The sequence below is a fragment of the Falco naumanni genome, chromosome 8 (genome assembly GCF_017639655.2).
Source record: "Falco naumanni isolate bFalNau1 chromosome 8, bFalNau1.pat, whole genome shotgun sequence".
NCBI classification, from domain to species: domain Eukaryota; kingdom Metazoa; phylum Chordata; class Aves; order Falconiformes; family Falconidae; genus Falco; species Falco naumanni.
Window position 1 is genome coordinate 36,187,028 of NC_054061.1, and position 16,530 is coordinate 36,203,557.

A 16,530-nucleotide genomic window follows, 5' to 3' on the forward strand; every position below is an offset into this window, starting at 1 on the left:
CCAGGATTTAGGCTGGAAAAAAGCAAGCTCCAGGGGGACCTTATCACTCTCTCCAACTACCTGAAAGGAGCTTGTAGCGAGGTGGGGGGATGTCTTTTTTCCCAAGTAACAAGCAACAGGACAAGAAGAAATGGCCTGAAGTTGTGCCAGGAGAGGTTTAAATTGGATATTAGGAGAAATTTCTTCACTGAAAGGGTGTCAAACATTAGAACAGGCTGCCCAGAGAAGTGGTTGAGTCACCATCCCACTAGGTATTTAAAAGATGTGTAGATGTGGCACTTAGGGACATAGTTTAGTGGTGGACTTGGTAGTACTAGGTTAATTGTTGGATTCAAATTGGAAAAGACATTTAAAATCATAAATGATTCTATGATTCCATAAAATGCACAATACTTTATGAGAAATCCTGTTGGTATACACAACATATAGACATACAAACCATCAAAAGCATTCCAAACATCCTTAAGGTTTGTTACACATGATCAGCTCACCTTGGCACGCTGTTGGCACTGAAAAAAATGTTTAAGACAGCCAGACCAGTCCATAGAGTAGTTGTATTAATGCCTTTAAAGGTCATTATCTACTCCTTACAATTATTAAAATTACATAAATTGCTCAGAAACAAATAAAAGTCTTTTTTTAATGTTTGGAAAAAATAGGAAGGGGAAAAAACCAAACATAACAGACTGGTAATCTTACTGCAAAGCTGTAACTCTGAAGTAGGACACAAATGTTGAGTGTGCTGCAATTAGTTGTAGAGCCACACTAGGGCCATCTGACAGTAGGATCCAGATGTTCCTGTTGATCAGCCTTTTGTCTGTCCTAATAGGGCACTGAGTAGCAGCATTCTTTTTCAGAGAAAGGGGGACAGAACTAGAATTTCTTTTATGACCTTCAGCTGGTTTCAGACCGCCTGAAGTAAAAGGCCATTTTTTCAATTTGTTGCCATAAGCTTTGTAAATCAGGGTATCTGCCCATACTATAGATTACTATTAAAACTAAGTTTCTAATACTTATATTAAAATTGTGAATGCTTCTTATGAATTGCAATCTAATTTATGTAATTCCTTCCAAAAACTAAGATATTGCAAAACTCTAGAAGAATGCTTTTGGTTTCCAGGTGTATTTTCATACAAAAAGTAAAGGAGGGCTGTAAAACAATTGTGCAAGGGAAACTATCTAAACTTTAAAAAGATTGATATATTTCTTAGAAAATTGTTTTTCCAAATACATTTTTAAAACCCCACTACCTTCTACAGACACTATTGAATTCGACCCTACTTTACCTTGAGAAATTTACAAAAAATCATGTAAAAATTCTGCATTGAATTTTTTTCTCTAACGTATTAGCAGTCACTCCTAGTTGGTGCTGTGGGTGAAACTTAAGAAGTGCTATCCCCAATTCTCTTCTGCTGTCTAAGCCAGTAATAAAAATCATTAGCCAATGTAGACCGGGTGCAAAAGCTATTAGGTACATTCTTCTCTGTTAGTGATTCACTGATAACTATTCAGTGGGTTAGCCCTGCTCATGCTTCATATTGGGAACTCCTACATTACTATCAGCATTCCCAAATTCCCCTCGTACTTACCAGTTCATGATTCCTAAAACCAAATAAATGTCTTCATGCCTTAAATATTTGATTTCCTATTATTAAATTGTATGGATTTTTGGTTTTAGTACTCAAATCTATGTGATTATCTTACTTTCCTTAGAGGATAATCCAGTCCTCTGAAATACTAAAAGAAAAATTTTGAACTCTGTGTTATCCACAGCTTTTAATAAAAAGACATAATTTTTTCACCAAGGTTATTAATGAATGTAATGAAACAAGATTAATTTCAAGACTGATTCTTGAAGAGCATGACTAATAATGTCTCTCCATCCTTTTAGTTGCTCTTATGGTATAGCCATTTGCAGTCTTCTCTTTGGTCAGCTTCCTCTACTTCTTGGTAGTTTTCATAAGATCTCATGGACATTGTAGCCAGTTACTGAGATTTTAGATAAGATCTACTTCATTCCCAGTAACACAAGTGGAAATAGAGGAGACAAACCAACCAACCAACCAAGACTTTCTTAAATTGTCGTTACTGTCTTCAGAACCTACGAACAACACTTATTCTTAAAAATATAGTTACAAAACTATTTTCTGAAAACATATATTTCTTTTATAAGTTTGGACAATTTTTATTCTCTCTCAAGCAGGCATTTTGCATTGCAAAAATACAGAAATTGTATACAATGTGGTTATAGACCAATTCTGCAGAAGAGGATCTTAGAAGGTAAGTGGGAAGGAAAGGAAATATTTTTAGTAGGTCACAAGATACAAACATAAACCAACTATGTCATGCTGTTGTAGAGAGGGAATGAGGGAATTCCACATATGAGGATGCTTAGTCAGGCACACAGCCCACAGTGTGTGGGGTCCTCTCTCATGCTGTTCAATATTGCAGAAGTTCAAATGGATTAATTTTTAAGATTCCAGAAAAAGACATAGATCAATTAAAAAAAATTAAAGAGACTGTTCCAGTACCAAACAGTACCAAAATGAAATACCTGAAAAAGCACAATAAAACTGAAAAAAATCAGATTTTTTCCCCTAAGACTGCAAAAATTATATGTATTATATAATAAGCTTTCAAGTACTTCAAACCACAATTTTTTCCCAATATATAGCTGATGGAATGCTTATAAAGAAGCTTAAAATATAACACCAATTAGATATTAGATTTTTTTTTTAATGGTACAGAGGACAGCAACACTGTCAAAGACACACTGCCCAGGCAGCAGAAAAAAAGCACTTCTGGAAAAGGAACGATGAGTACAAAAAATACAGTAAATAAAGTGGTCAGAGAAGAATTAAATCCAAATTTAGGACTATATTTTTGTCTCTGAGAAATTTCTAACCACTTGTTCTACAAACAGGGTATAAAGGAGCCTCAACCAGTTTGAAAACAATGTTCAATAAAGGGATTACATGATAGGGTGGAGCTACAAAACAATGTCCTGTATCAAGCAATAAAGTCTTTGTTGCTCCATACCAATAATATATTTTAATACCTCTGTGCTTGTTTTTTTGGCAACTACTTGCAAGAGCTGGGAAGACTGCTTCTTTCCCATCTCTCTTATCTGTTTCTTTTCTCTTCTGTTTCTCCTTCTGGCATTCAAAACAAATTACCCATTTTTCCCCTTTCCACTGATACATTTGGGATTGGCTATGTAAGAGCAGCAGTGCAAGAGGGGATGGATAATACTGGCAGCAGTTTCAAGAGAAACTTGAGGTGTCTGGTTTGTCTTGTTTACTGCCATAAGCTGGGTTTCATAAAGAAGCAGCAGACCCACAAACCTAGAAATACAGAGGAAAGTTTGCTCTTGGACAAATCCAAAAAGCCTTTTTTGCCCCTCAACAGAACCACAAGAACAGAGGAAAGGCTAGAGTGTATTTCAGGAAGAAAACCATGTTTAATAAACTTCAGACATTAGGCTTACAAATTGTGCCAGCAACATTAAAAGAAGCTTCATGTTGCAGTGACAAAAGTAAGATAGGTTTTGGTGTAGCTATCAGTCAGTTGAAATGCAGACATTAGCATACTAACTTTGTGGATGCTTGAATGACATTAAGTGTCAAGATGAAAGCAGCTGACTCAAATGCAATCTGAATTAGACAGAAGTGGTAAAAGGAAATGGGGAAGAACTCTGAGGAACCAACAGAAAGTCTGACTTCACTTCCTTTATCATTCCTTTTTAAGATAACACCATGAGAGCACTCAAATCCTAAATGCATGTAATTCCAAGTGACAACAACACTGAATGCTAATGGAACTGCAGTTATGACATTGTGTTACTAATCTTGCTCCTCACCATGCTCTGCCTCTCTTCCCCTCATGACCACTAAAAACTTCCTCAAGGTACAATGTAAATTTCACCTGTGTAGTCTTTCCACTTCAAAGTTAGCACAGGGAAGAACAAGAGACAGGCCATGCTTCCCCCACCTCTCCACCTAGCTGAAATGTTTCTCAAGTGCCGAAACACACATCCACCACCAGCACCTGCTCATGCAAACAAAGTAGATGGGCATGGGACTGCTGGTTTGCATCGAGGTAATTGGAGGGGTGGGTGGCAAGTCTTAGCACCAGTTCACAAGATGAAATTTCACCAAGCGGTTCCTACCACCACCTCATCCTCCTCATGCAGAACCAGACTGGCTGGTAAACAGGAATTAGGAGATTGGGAGGGTGCAGGAAGGCTATTATTGCCACCTAAAAGCCCCCTACAGTAACTGTTAACCTGACTTTGTTTTCCAAACTACCAGCAACAGTGAAACCCAAAACATTAATGCAGAAAAATCCATTAATCTGTGAGTACCCTCCTGACAACCACAACAAAACTGTTTCCTTCTGGATGTGCTTTCCACCCAAGGTGTTAACACTGTTCTATTACCTGATGGAAACCGCACACAAGAGCTGCCCAAAAAAGCCACAGCACTCAAGATGTCCATTTACAAGGCAACAAACACTACTGAACACTGAATGCTGTATTTCATGTCACATCATCTTTAGGCTGTTTCAAAAGAAAAGAAGCATCAGTTTTCTAAGGCTTCTAGTGTGCTCAAACAACGTCCTTTGAGACAATCTCACTTTCTATAACCCATCTGAAAACTTCAGGATCAAAAGGGCTGTTACAGCTGACGTGGCCTGAGGTGTAATGCAAATACTAAAGCCTGGAAGTACTTCCAAGACAATCCTGTGCTATCACAGGGTGGTTACTTCTGTGGTTGTTATACTCAGGAAATTGCACATTCTGGAAGAATGGATATGCTTTACATTGTATGACTTGAACAGACAAAAATTAACACAACTCCATTCTTTATAATTTCATTACAATACAGGAATAGGAGACTATGTTTAACATTTTGTTGACCTTTGAGGAGAAATGCACCAATGAATATTTCACTGACAACCTTTGCACAGAGCTAAACATGCAGATTAACATGAATAGAGCTTCATAGAAAAGATAAAAATTACACTGTTTTGGAACGCCGAATGCAAATACCTCATTTTCAAATGAAACTGTCAAACATCTTGTTGTGGTGGTAAAAACCAAATCACTATGCAAAATGATAATACAAGAAAAGTCAATTGTATGTTTCTAATAATAAATGCTCTTGTGGCTTTTGAAGTCACAAAAAACTCTTGGCTGAATTGAAGCATTGATTTCTGTAGTTATTTATGTGCAGTTCCTATTAGAATTCTATTGAATTCCTTGAATGGTGAATGGAAGTGCTTTTGAAAACACACACAAAAACTGTTAAACAAGGAACAAAATAAATGGAAAGCATAGCATTGCCAAACAAAGTTTCAAGAAGTCAACAGAACATTTCAACATTTTTTTTAAGTGCAAGCATGTACGATACTGGCAGAAATCATTAAGTCTAATACAAAAACAATATACAATATCCATTTCCATATCACTCCTGAAGAGGAAGTATGAACATTGGTATCTGCTTCTCAAATATTACTTCAAAAAAATCTTGCAATACTCTTCAAATATGTTCTATAGTAAAACATGGATTTATTGTTACATGACTTTAAAATGTTATCACTCCATCCTTTTGTCCACTAAATACCAATGTGAAGATATTCTATTTAGCAAGTGTACAGATATACCTGACAGGTACTACATATGTTAATTATATTATGGACACTAAACAGATATGCTTCTGAAAAGCTAATTCCCTACTGATTTTAGGCCTATCCATAGTACAGTTATTAGGAATACATATATTATCAAACATGCTTTGCAAGTGCTGGAAGTGCATTGAAAGCTTGAGACCTGGGTCCCTAGGGCCCTCTTTCATGAGCATTCATTCATTTTTATGCCATCCTTAATACACTTTAAATCATTTGCAAGGCGACTGGATATCCCACTAACAGTGTAAGGAGATGAGTGTGTTAGGGGACAAGGAATACTACCTCACCTTCAGAATGTTAGACCTTCAAAGCACAATTTGTTTTCTACTAATTGTACATAGCAAACTGGGCTTCTAGCCCACTTCCATGGTTTGGAAGCTACAACAAAAATAATGCCCATTTATTTTAGTAATAATTAGTTGACTTTTTTATTTTTACTTAGACATAAAGAATTATTATAAATGCAAAACCAATGGCCACTAGGAAAAGCATCTCTTCCTTTTCAGAGTTTTGCTTTAAAGTCTGATAATAGATTATGTTTTAATGTTAAATGTTACAAAAATAAGGTTATTTATACATTGCCAAAAGAAAAAAATTATACTGTGGCTTTTTTTGAGTACTAATTACAGCCATTTAAGCCTAGAAAGTAGATTTTTATAAAGTGGCTTTCTGTTTACAACAGAAAAATAATCAAAGTTTACCTTTAGAACTTCTGTATCAGCCTACCTTTATTTTCACTGAAGACCATATCTGTTTTCTTATAAACTGAAGACGATAATGAACACTTTTAGAAAAAAATCTCATCACAGAGCACTCTCCTCTTTAATGACTTAAGTTGTCAGTAACCTATTCTGAAAAAAATTATTATAATAGTACTACTTGGTACACATAAAGATTCATATTTTCCATTTTCCCTATTTACTTGTAACATAGTAATTCTGCTGAACTATGGCAACTACTTCAGTTTTGAGGAATCCAGTGCCAATCTGCAGTTATACATTTTTCTCCCCAACATGATAATGTGATTTTCTATCGCACATCACCCTCAAAGAAGGGATAGATCTCTAGTGATATAACACATCCCAGCTTATTGTACACAACTGATAGAGTACACAAAATTGTCACAGCCTACGAGGTACAGCAGAATGCAAGACATAATCAGAGTGAATATGAAGAACTTAAGTGGAAATGCCTTTTGCAGGTACCAGAGTAATTACAATCATTTCCCAGAATAGTTAGAATTAAACTGTTTCTCTGAAAGATATAGGAAAAAAACACCCGATAAAGAAGTAGATTGAAAAATGTTTGCATCAATGCAACTTAGAAACCAGAGATTTTACAAAGCAGCTTTACTGGCAACATAATTTCTATTCAAAGGTGGCTAAATGTTAGCTGAAGTTTCAGATACTCATCAGGTTTCTCTTTCAAGCTACTCTCTCACATATACTTCATTAGTATAATTCCTACAAAGCACTTTGTTTTCTCAGGACTGTGTATGTGTTTCAATGCCAAAAAAGTTACCATCTACATCACCCTTATTCAGAGAGGGATGCTTTTTATGAAAATCCTTCTGCAGAAAACATCTAGCATTAATGAACTGCACATATAGCTTTCCTGTAAAACGAAGGAGAACTTATGTAATGGGGCAGGGGATGCAGGGGGAACACAGCACCAGGATCATAAAAAGGAGGCAACGCTTCTGCTGGTAACTACAACTCAGTCTTTTAATTGCTTACTTCAGCTTTATTAAATAGCTTACAGCTACCTAGAGAATTTCTAATCTTTCATTTAATTAATCTCAAGAATGAAGTTCTCCTATAGGAATTTCCTCTTAGAGGACTTTTTGTCAGATGTAAATTTGCAGTCTATTTCCTAGCCTTCTGCAGAAGAATTCTGTTCTCAGTGTAACTGTATACATCCTGAATGGTTACTCATGCCTCATTTTCTTATTGTATCTCTCAGCCTTTTAAGTTGCACATTTTTAAAAGCAGAGATATCTTAATATATTTATTACATCTATTATTCAATTTGACAAAATTTAGTTAACAACTGTGAATTTGAAAATAACGCAGTTTTTGCAAGCACAGGGACTATGAAAAGTAAAAAATTACTTTACAAAAAGAACCCAGAGAGCATCCACTGCATTCTGCCGTGCCCCAGACACACACTCACACCAAGCCACTTCCCCCCGTGGATCTAAAAGCTGTAGAACAAAGGACTCAAATCTATACTATCTGCTAAAGGAAAAGACACTATCACCAGTGCCTTAAGTCTCTAAAGTAATAGCAAATCCATTCAGTGAAGATGCAAAAAAATTTTAAGCAGATCACACTACACAGGAAAGCAAAGCAAAAAATAAATTTCCCTGACAGAGATCTCCAAAATGAAACTATTTCCTTAGTAGTCCCAAATATAAATACTAAAAGGTTCAAAAAGTTCAAGCCACTTCCAAACTGAGTTTTTTTATGACTTGTATTGGTGTATTTTATCACAAAATGGTGTATTTTATCATAAAACCAAGATAGAAGCAAAATATTCATTAATGAAGGGTTACAAGAGTTTGGAAAAGTATAAAAACTCTTACTACTGCTAACATTCTATCCCTCCTTACCCAACTGTACACATAATGAACCTGAGAAGAGATGGTAGAAGCATAACTAGAAGCAACTGTATTAGCAACTGCAACATCTAAATCAGTAGTCTAATTCAAGCTCACAAGAAACATGTAAGCCAAATTTATTCAAATTATTTAGAGGCATGACCCCATAATATAGATCTTTTTGTTCCTTTGTAATACCACTTCTGTATTTCAGTTTCCCCCTCCTGTGGTTGTGTACACCAGTTATGAAGCAGAAGCTTCCCACAAGGTCATATGACTTGCTGATATTAAACAAAACCCAAACCAAACATATTCACCTTTCCTTTTTAATTATGTTTTCCAGAACCTTATCCATTTTATCACTGCAGGGCAGCTGTCCTTTTCCTCTTTCCCCTGTTCTCCCTCCAGACTTAGACTAAGGTGACACATCCCTTCAGTTTCAGAGGCAGCAACATTTTAATCTTTCAAACCCCTTTTCATAAACATTAGACCTGGAAAGGTCCTTTCAAAGATTAGGTTTGAAGAGATCAGCTCCACAGAAAGCAAGTGCATTCAGATGAGCTAACAGGATGCAGTAGTCAACACATATGCTTTAAAACATAGTAAGTGGGGAATTCCTTGCAGATTAGGATTCCCGAGACTCACCCATAGCCTCATTTGCACTCAAGTACTAAAAACAGACTATGGCATCAATCATAACAGCAGCCTGCCTCCTGAAAAAAGCCAAGAACCTCTTCCAAGGGAAGTCTTAATAGCAGCTCACAGTTTGGAGGTTACAGGCCACAGTGATTTAGAATGCAAAGTTATGTACAGTTTTATTTTTAAGAAGTCAAACAAATTGATACATGTCCCTTCTCCTGTACTGTATCTTTTCTAAAAAAGGGGCACTATATAAACTCAGTAAAACATTTTAAGTACTGAGACTATATGTAGTTTAGAGACACAATAAAAAGCTGGCATACGCAGTGCACATGCACAATCCGCATGGGAAAAAACAACTTACTATGCAACATATCACTGATCAGCAGCACTGGTCATCTTTAACCCTATTCACACATCAGAAGACAAAAATACAACTCACTACTTTTTCAGATGACACTAAAAGCTTGTTTCAAGTATCAAAACAGACAAATACAAAGCCACACATGTCAGTTTTAACTCTCTCTAAAGCCAATTCTTCATGGAAAGACTTCAGGTTTTTTCCCCCATTTCTGAATTCACTGACAAGGTTAGGGGTGGGAGGAATATCAAACCAAACCACAACTTTACCATGTGATTTTCCTCCTATTTGGTTTGTTTGTTTTGTTTTAAGCAAAGGTATTGAATCACAGTTCTAAGTTCTGGGAAGTTTGGATTATCTTTTTTTCAAATCAGTTATGATAAGAACTTTAAGTTACAATGAACATGCTTCTCAACTTACAATTATTTGACATGTCTTAGGAAAATACAAGGCAAAGCGTCATCAAGAAATTATTTGTTCATCCAGATAAAACTGTTCTAACCTGGGAGTTCAGACAGCATTAATGGCAGTAACTGCTCTTCCACTGACTGGCATATTTCTATGTGCTCTTAATGAAAAGGAGGTAATTTCTCTACCTACAGGACACAGGAATTAACAACATACGTAATTTTATTCACTGCATCTCTATTGGCACTGACAAGATGGAGCACAAGTTTCTAGTATGTCACATTTCAGTCTATTCTTTAAAAAACACAGCCTTTCCACATATCAAATCCACTTGCTTGACTCCCTTGCAAATACCACCTTCCACCAAAAAACAGAGGAATCTTCCTTGCTAAACTTCTTCCAAGACAAACTATGTTGGCATATCTTTGAGACAAAGGAGCCACAGCAGGCTCTTACCTTTTACCAGCCGCAGCTTTGATTTACATGGAGAGCTATCCGCTGCAGATACAATTCCAATTTCTGGTTTTAAACCTGACCGATGCCATTAAAAAAACCCAACCAAACAAAAAAAAACCCACTGGAAAAATGATAAGACTTATCTAAGAATAATTTTCTCATCTGAGAAAACATTTTTTTATGTAACTTTCATTGCGCTCAATAGACAGTTTCAGTGCAGTACTGATAGAAACAATAAACAAATCTCTCTCTTGCAACAGTCACAGAACATTGTTTAGGTTTAGTCGTCCTTTGTTTACTTAGTTTTCTGTAGGGCAAAGAGATGTTGATACACAAATGCAACAAAGTTGCCAAAGCTAAAGTACAGTCAAGTGTCTTAAAAGTCAATATCCTATTAGATACAAAGTAAGTGAGGTTTATTTGTTTAACCCAAACACAGTTAACAACATAAACCAAATCAATTTACATTGTTACTTCTAACAAACACAAAAAAGTTTACACTTAAATGATTTCTTTTTAATTTGATTATGAAAACTACCAAACGAAAGTTACACGCAACTAAGGTGTCCAGAGTGGAACATCATCCCCAGAAAAGCACCATTAGAATATGTTTTTCAGTATTTAATACCAAATATTTAGTGATTTTTAATTTAAAGTATAAATCCTGTGTTGATAAGGGAAATGAATATATCTTACTTCAATCTGATCTATGCCATTCTAATAAAAAAGATCCAAGTATGGAAATGTTAATCTCTGGCAGCACTATGTTGTATTTTCATTTGAAGATTTAGGCTTTTGGTCATGCAGAATAATTCAGTCATTACTCTCTCAGCTAGTTACCCTGCAGAAGGTAAGGAACAGACAGAAAGGCAATATAGGAACACATGTGCCATAGGAAGTAGATTACCAATTTTTTTCCTCTTAAATCTTATAGATGGCCTGAAAATCTTCAAGTGACAACTGCACTTCATTCCCCAATCAGCAAAAATATTTCCCAGAACATTCTTCATTACAGATCATAAGTACTCATAATTAAAAGACTGTTGATTTTTAAATGGATATTAGCCATTTCCCCCTTCCTCATGTATCTGTAGAGACGGCGGTATCTCATAAACCACACAAATGGAATTGCATTTATCATCCAACAGTTGCCTTATAACTTGTCCAAGAAGTACTTGCAGTGTGAGACAAAGATGTGTGCCAAGAGAGGCCTAATTGCATCACCTTACAAAGTCTTTTTTCAAAGTGTATAAGCTGAGAAAGGAGAAGCTGGTTCAATTCTCACATCTCAAAACAAAAATTCATCTAGTTATGCTCGTCTGGTCTACCTGAGTAAGTACATGACTACCAGCTGTGATATTCCATAGCACGTACTGGGACACTGTACATACAATCAGCAGACTTCAGTACGCTGTAACACAGATCACCATAAAAAGACCGTATTCTTGTAACCTATAACTAGACATCTGATCCTGGTATATCAACACATCAGTAAAACTTCTGTGAACACATTAACCACTGTAAACTTGAATTTATTTTGTAAGTGACACATAACAATAGTTTTCTAATAATTCTGAAAATTTCCAAGATAAAATGGAGATTTTGAATACATACCTGCAGATATGTAATTCTATGACATATCAGGGAAAACTTCCAGAAAATTGCAAAATTTTAGAAATTAAAGGCTTTCAGAAGCCTACATAAAACTATTTTTCTCCTAATTCAGTGGATTACAAGTCCTCAAGGAAAAACAGCTTCTGTTACAAACAAGCATATATGAACAGCTGGCCCAGACAGCAAAGACCTGCTGTTGTATTACCAGGCCACTGTTCAGCTCTTTCAGTTTTGTCTCCTGCTTAGGCCATTCTCCCTTCCGCTTTTTTCTTCTTCTACCTTCACAGTTCCTTCTTTCCACTACAAACAATCTCATATTATATACACACAAAACATTTTTACAGTTGTTTAGGCTGGAGCACAATAAAACCCATGACAATTTTGTCTGGCCATTTTATGAAAAGTGACAGCACTAGGGTGAAAGTGTGGTATTTCAAAAAAAAAAAAAAAAAAAGCACAGTCAACCATCTGCTGAAAGATTCTCATTTGATCATTTTTATAATTGGTGAGAATGGAAGCAAGGTGACACAAAAACAGGATGTAAAAGAATTACGATATACCAGAGAATCTAACCAATGGTAGTATGGAGACCTAAGAAGACAGTCCACAGAAATGTGCTATTTATCAATTTAAGAAAAATAACCTAACATTGACTTTAACAACAAAGTACACACATGCCTAGCATTTGTTTTAAGTAATTTTGATTAGCTGAAAAATTAAAACAGGATTTTTAATCCACCATAATTTTCAGAAGACACTTAACCTGATCCATTTACCTTGTCCAAAGGTCTAAACTGCCATGAGCAAGACACTCTGCCTTTGTTTCCCAAGTACAGGTTTGTTTACAGAACTGAGTGAACTATCTTGAGTACTTTCCCCTGCAGTATACTCAAGCTTGTAACTTTCACTCAGTTCTCCAAAACATGCTTGTACAGCACACATTTCATATGTGAGCATGAATCAATGCACAAAACTTCCATGCACATTCAACAAAACATTCACAAAATAAGCCATCAAGGATAAAAGACCCTAGCGAGATGGAACCCTCAAATACCAATCAGAACTGTTCAGCAGTGCTAAGTTACAATATGAAAGCAATTTCAAAAAAAACCCCTCTTTTTCACAAAATAGTCATGTCACACATTAGGCTGTTACTCTGGGCACCAACCCTGCAGCTCTTTGCACATGCGGAAGCCTGTATGATATGCCACACAAACACAAAGATTAACAACAATACATTCACACACAGCAAATGCTCACAATAAACATCGATCTAGTGTCTATAGAATGAATGTTTGAGCTCCAGTTCCCACAGCAAGTTTTGTGTAGGTGAATCCCTCTGCCCAAACAGGGGTCACTGTGGGATCAGAGCCAAAATCATGTACCCTGGGTATTAACTTACCATATATTCCAAATATGCTAATGGAAATGACATGTAAATGGTATGAAATGAACTCTGTTCATTAACAAAGAGCTCATCCACCCCATAGAGCAATTAGCATTACTTCTAAGACTACAGGATTTTGCTTTTGTTCATGTTTTACAAATGTAGCTGCTAAGAATAAATTAATTCTAGTCACTGAAAAACAGTATAGGCTTAACTTTCCTGCTGCTACAGTGTAAGTATACCCAACCCTGAAAGTATTTTTAGCAAGGGTGTTCAATCAATACTGCTGTGTACAACCTAAATTAGACATCAGCAGGACAACAGAATTGTAGAGCATGGCAACAAACAATACATTTCATGGAAAATTATACTGAACAAGAAATAAACATCAAACTAAACCCTAAGTAGGTGAATCTGATTCCAAACAAACTTAACTGAAAACCTAAGGAAAAAATACCCAAAGGTAAAATATTGATACATTCCTGCTTTTGAGGAAAATGCATTTGTACTTCAATGTTTAATTGAACTTAAAAATCCCTACAAATAAAACCACAATCTAAAAATACACAAAAACTGTAATGACCACAAAATTATTAAAAAAAAAAAATCAGTTACATTTCTGAGTTTATAAAGCATAAACGTGCCTAGGAAATGTATAGACACATATGTACATATTTGTAAGCTTATCACTCAGCATAATATTTTATCAACATGGTGCAAGCTAGAGTCATGCCAATATGCAAAACCAAGTTTTTAGGTCAGTGAAGCAAGAAATCCATTGTCAAGAAAATGGCATCCATAAAATTACAGTACTGAATATTTTATGTTTAGGCAATGAACCAGAAAACTTTCCTACAATATAGATATCTAATAAGAAAATGTTTTTACCAGTTCTAATCTAACTCATTCTTGTATTCCTGCAATGCACATTTACGATGTGACAAGCTCATAAATGTCTGCATGTGTGTGAACACACCAGTGGCTCCCAAAATTACAGGGCAGTTATTTGCCGATAACAAGCAGACAAACATGTGCACTCACTAAACCCCCCTTACTATTCAACACCGAGTTTAGCTCAGGGCAAGAAAAATGCCCCATGGACGAGAAGATGTATGTGCATACTGTAGTCCAGCAATTATTCTTCAGCTGAGATCCATTAGCACTTCTGTGATACACAAAACACATAGATATTTCCTATCTCACAGTTAAAAAAAATTTAACACGTTGGCCACATTGAAGTCCTGGAAGGGTGTAAAGTGGCAGCACGAAGTTCATTCAAGTATATTTTACATCTGAACGACACACATTCTTTGAATAGGCAAGCGGTACGAACATTTCACCTACACCGGCAGCTATCTAGTTTTAGCAACCCGGTCTTGGAGATTTTTTCAAAGGAAAAAGACGTTATTCCGCTTCCAGTTGGTGCTGCAACAGTATACACGAGTTAACCCATCACCAGGTACACCGAAAGTCTCTGTCGCATATAGACACACGCGATTATACAAGCCTTCTGCTCGAGGGAGATGCTAAAAATGTACCAGAGGAATGCAACGACAGCACCCAAACCCATTTTCCCAGCCCATAACCAGGGCAACGTGCACGTGTGCCTAGAAAGCACAGGAACGCAAACTTTCACATGAAACACACTAGAAACAAACAAAAAAACAAATCCCTTTCAGCCGTTCAGCCGAGTTTACCACGTTTTACAGACCCCAAGCGCCCCCGGACCTGCCCCCGCCGCTCGCTTCCCAAAGGCTGTTTACGAGCCCCCTCGGCGGGCCGGCCCCGAGCCCCCGAGCCCAGCCGGGTCCCCTTTCTTCCCAGGGGGGACAGGCGGGGCACCCACACACGCACCCCCCTCCACCAAAAGGGCGCTCGGCGGAGCCGCTCTCCGCCAGCGGCGACCTGTACGCGAAGTTGCGGCGAGGGGGAGCCGGGCTGAGGGGCAGCCGGGCTGAGGGGGAGCCCCGGCGCCTCGGCCCCCGCAGCCGGCAGGGGGGTGGGGTCACAGCACAGGAATGCGGCGCATAGCCCCCCGCCCCCCCCCGGCCCTCTCCCCCCCTCCCCGGCACGGAGCCCCCGGCGCCCCGGCGGCCGCCTTACCTTCATAAAACAGCCACGTCCTTCCAGATGAAGCGGGGAGCGGGGACGGCGGAGGGAAGAGGCGCGGGGGCTGCGCTCGCCGCTGCCGCCCCGCGACCCCCCGCGCGCGCGCACACGGGCACGCGCCGCAGACGCTCGGGCACGCGCGCGCGCAGCACCGCACCCCCGCGCGCGGGAGCGGGCGCGCCGCTCGCTGCCTTCAGTTCCCCCGCAGCGACCGCCCGAGCCGCAGCCTCGGGAGCAGCGACAGCAGCCGCAGCAGCCGCCCCGCGCCCAGCCGCAGCGGCGGGGACCACATCGTACTGCGGCGGCTGGGCCGAGGGACCGGGAGGGGGAGGAGGGGGAAGAGCTGGGGGAGGAAGGGACGGGGAAGCCCGGGGGAGGAAGGCGGCGGACACCCCCCCTCCGGCCTCTCCTTCCCCCCTCTCTTCACAGCGCCCGGCCGGAGGGGGCGGCGAGGCGGCAGCCGGGGCGCAGGCAGGCAGGCAGGGTTAGCGCCGAGCAGCGCGGCGGCGGCCGCGCGAGCCGGGACTCTCCCTCACGGGGCACGGCGCCGCCTCACACGCACCGGCGGCCACCCTGTGCGCAGCCCCGGCCGGGAGGCGGAGGGGACCGGGGAGGGGAGAGGCCGAGGGGCTCTGCAGAGGCGCCCTCCCTGCTGGTGAGCGAGAGAGTGAGCGAGCGTCTGCGGGGGAGAAGGGGGAAGGAACAGCAGCCTCCTCCCCTCATAGCCGCCCTCCCGCCTCACACGGGCAGCGCCGGCAGCATAGCAACCAACATGGCAGCTGCGCAGTCACCCGGCGGCAGGAGGGGGGGACGGGAGCCAGCCCATGAAAACTCGCGAGAGTTGAAAGGGAAGCGGGCGGTGTGCTTTCCTTCTGATCGGCCCAACTGCTTGTCCGTTAAAAAGCGAAGGCAGAACTGAGAGTTCATTCTGCAGTCTGATTGGTTGGGCCTACCGTCAAATATAAGGGGGCGGTGTCCCACGGCGGTCTTTCAGCGTGGATTGGTTACCTGAGCTGTCATTCACGGCTGCAGCACCGTTCTGTGAGCTCATCCCTCAGCGGTGGCCGCTGCTTCCGTGCTCTCCTCGCGCTCAGGGGTAGAGGTTCCTCCCCGGGGATATTACGGCTGTAGGAGCTATGGGCTGGTTTTCTGGCCTCTGCTCCCGCCACGGGACGTTAACCCGAAACGCTGCCGTCAGCACAGGCAGCCCCTTGAGCCTCCGGCGTGCCTGCGGGCAGCGAGGCCCCGGGGAAGCGGGGATTTCCCCCT

General features: G+C 39.8%; 1 protein-coding gene across 2 annotated transcripts in view; it reads right to left on the bottom strand.

Moving 5' to 3' along the window:
• The window catches only part of PTPN4 (protein tyrosine phosphatase non-receptor type 4), a 118,281-nt gene extending 102,228 nt beyond the window's left edge, over nt 1-16,053 (bottom strand). For both annotated transcript variants that reach the window (XR_005829217.1, XM_040602694.1), the window contains exon 1: nt 15,256-16,053. The gene's annotated coding sequence lies outside the window, so the exon portion shown is untranslated. The remainder of the gene's footprint in view (nt 1-15,255) is intronic.
• Nucleotides 16,054-16,530: the final 477 nt, after the last annotated feature.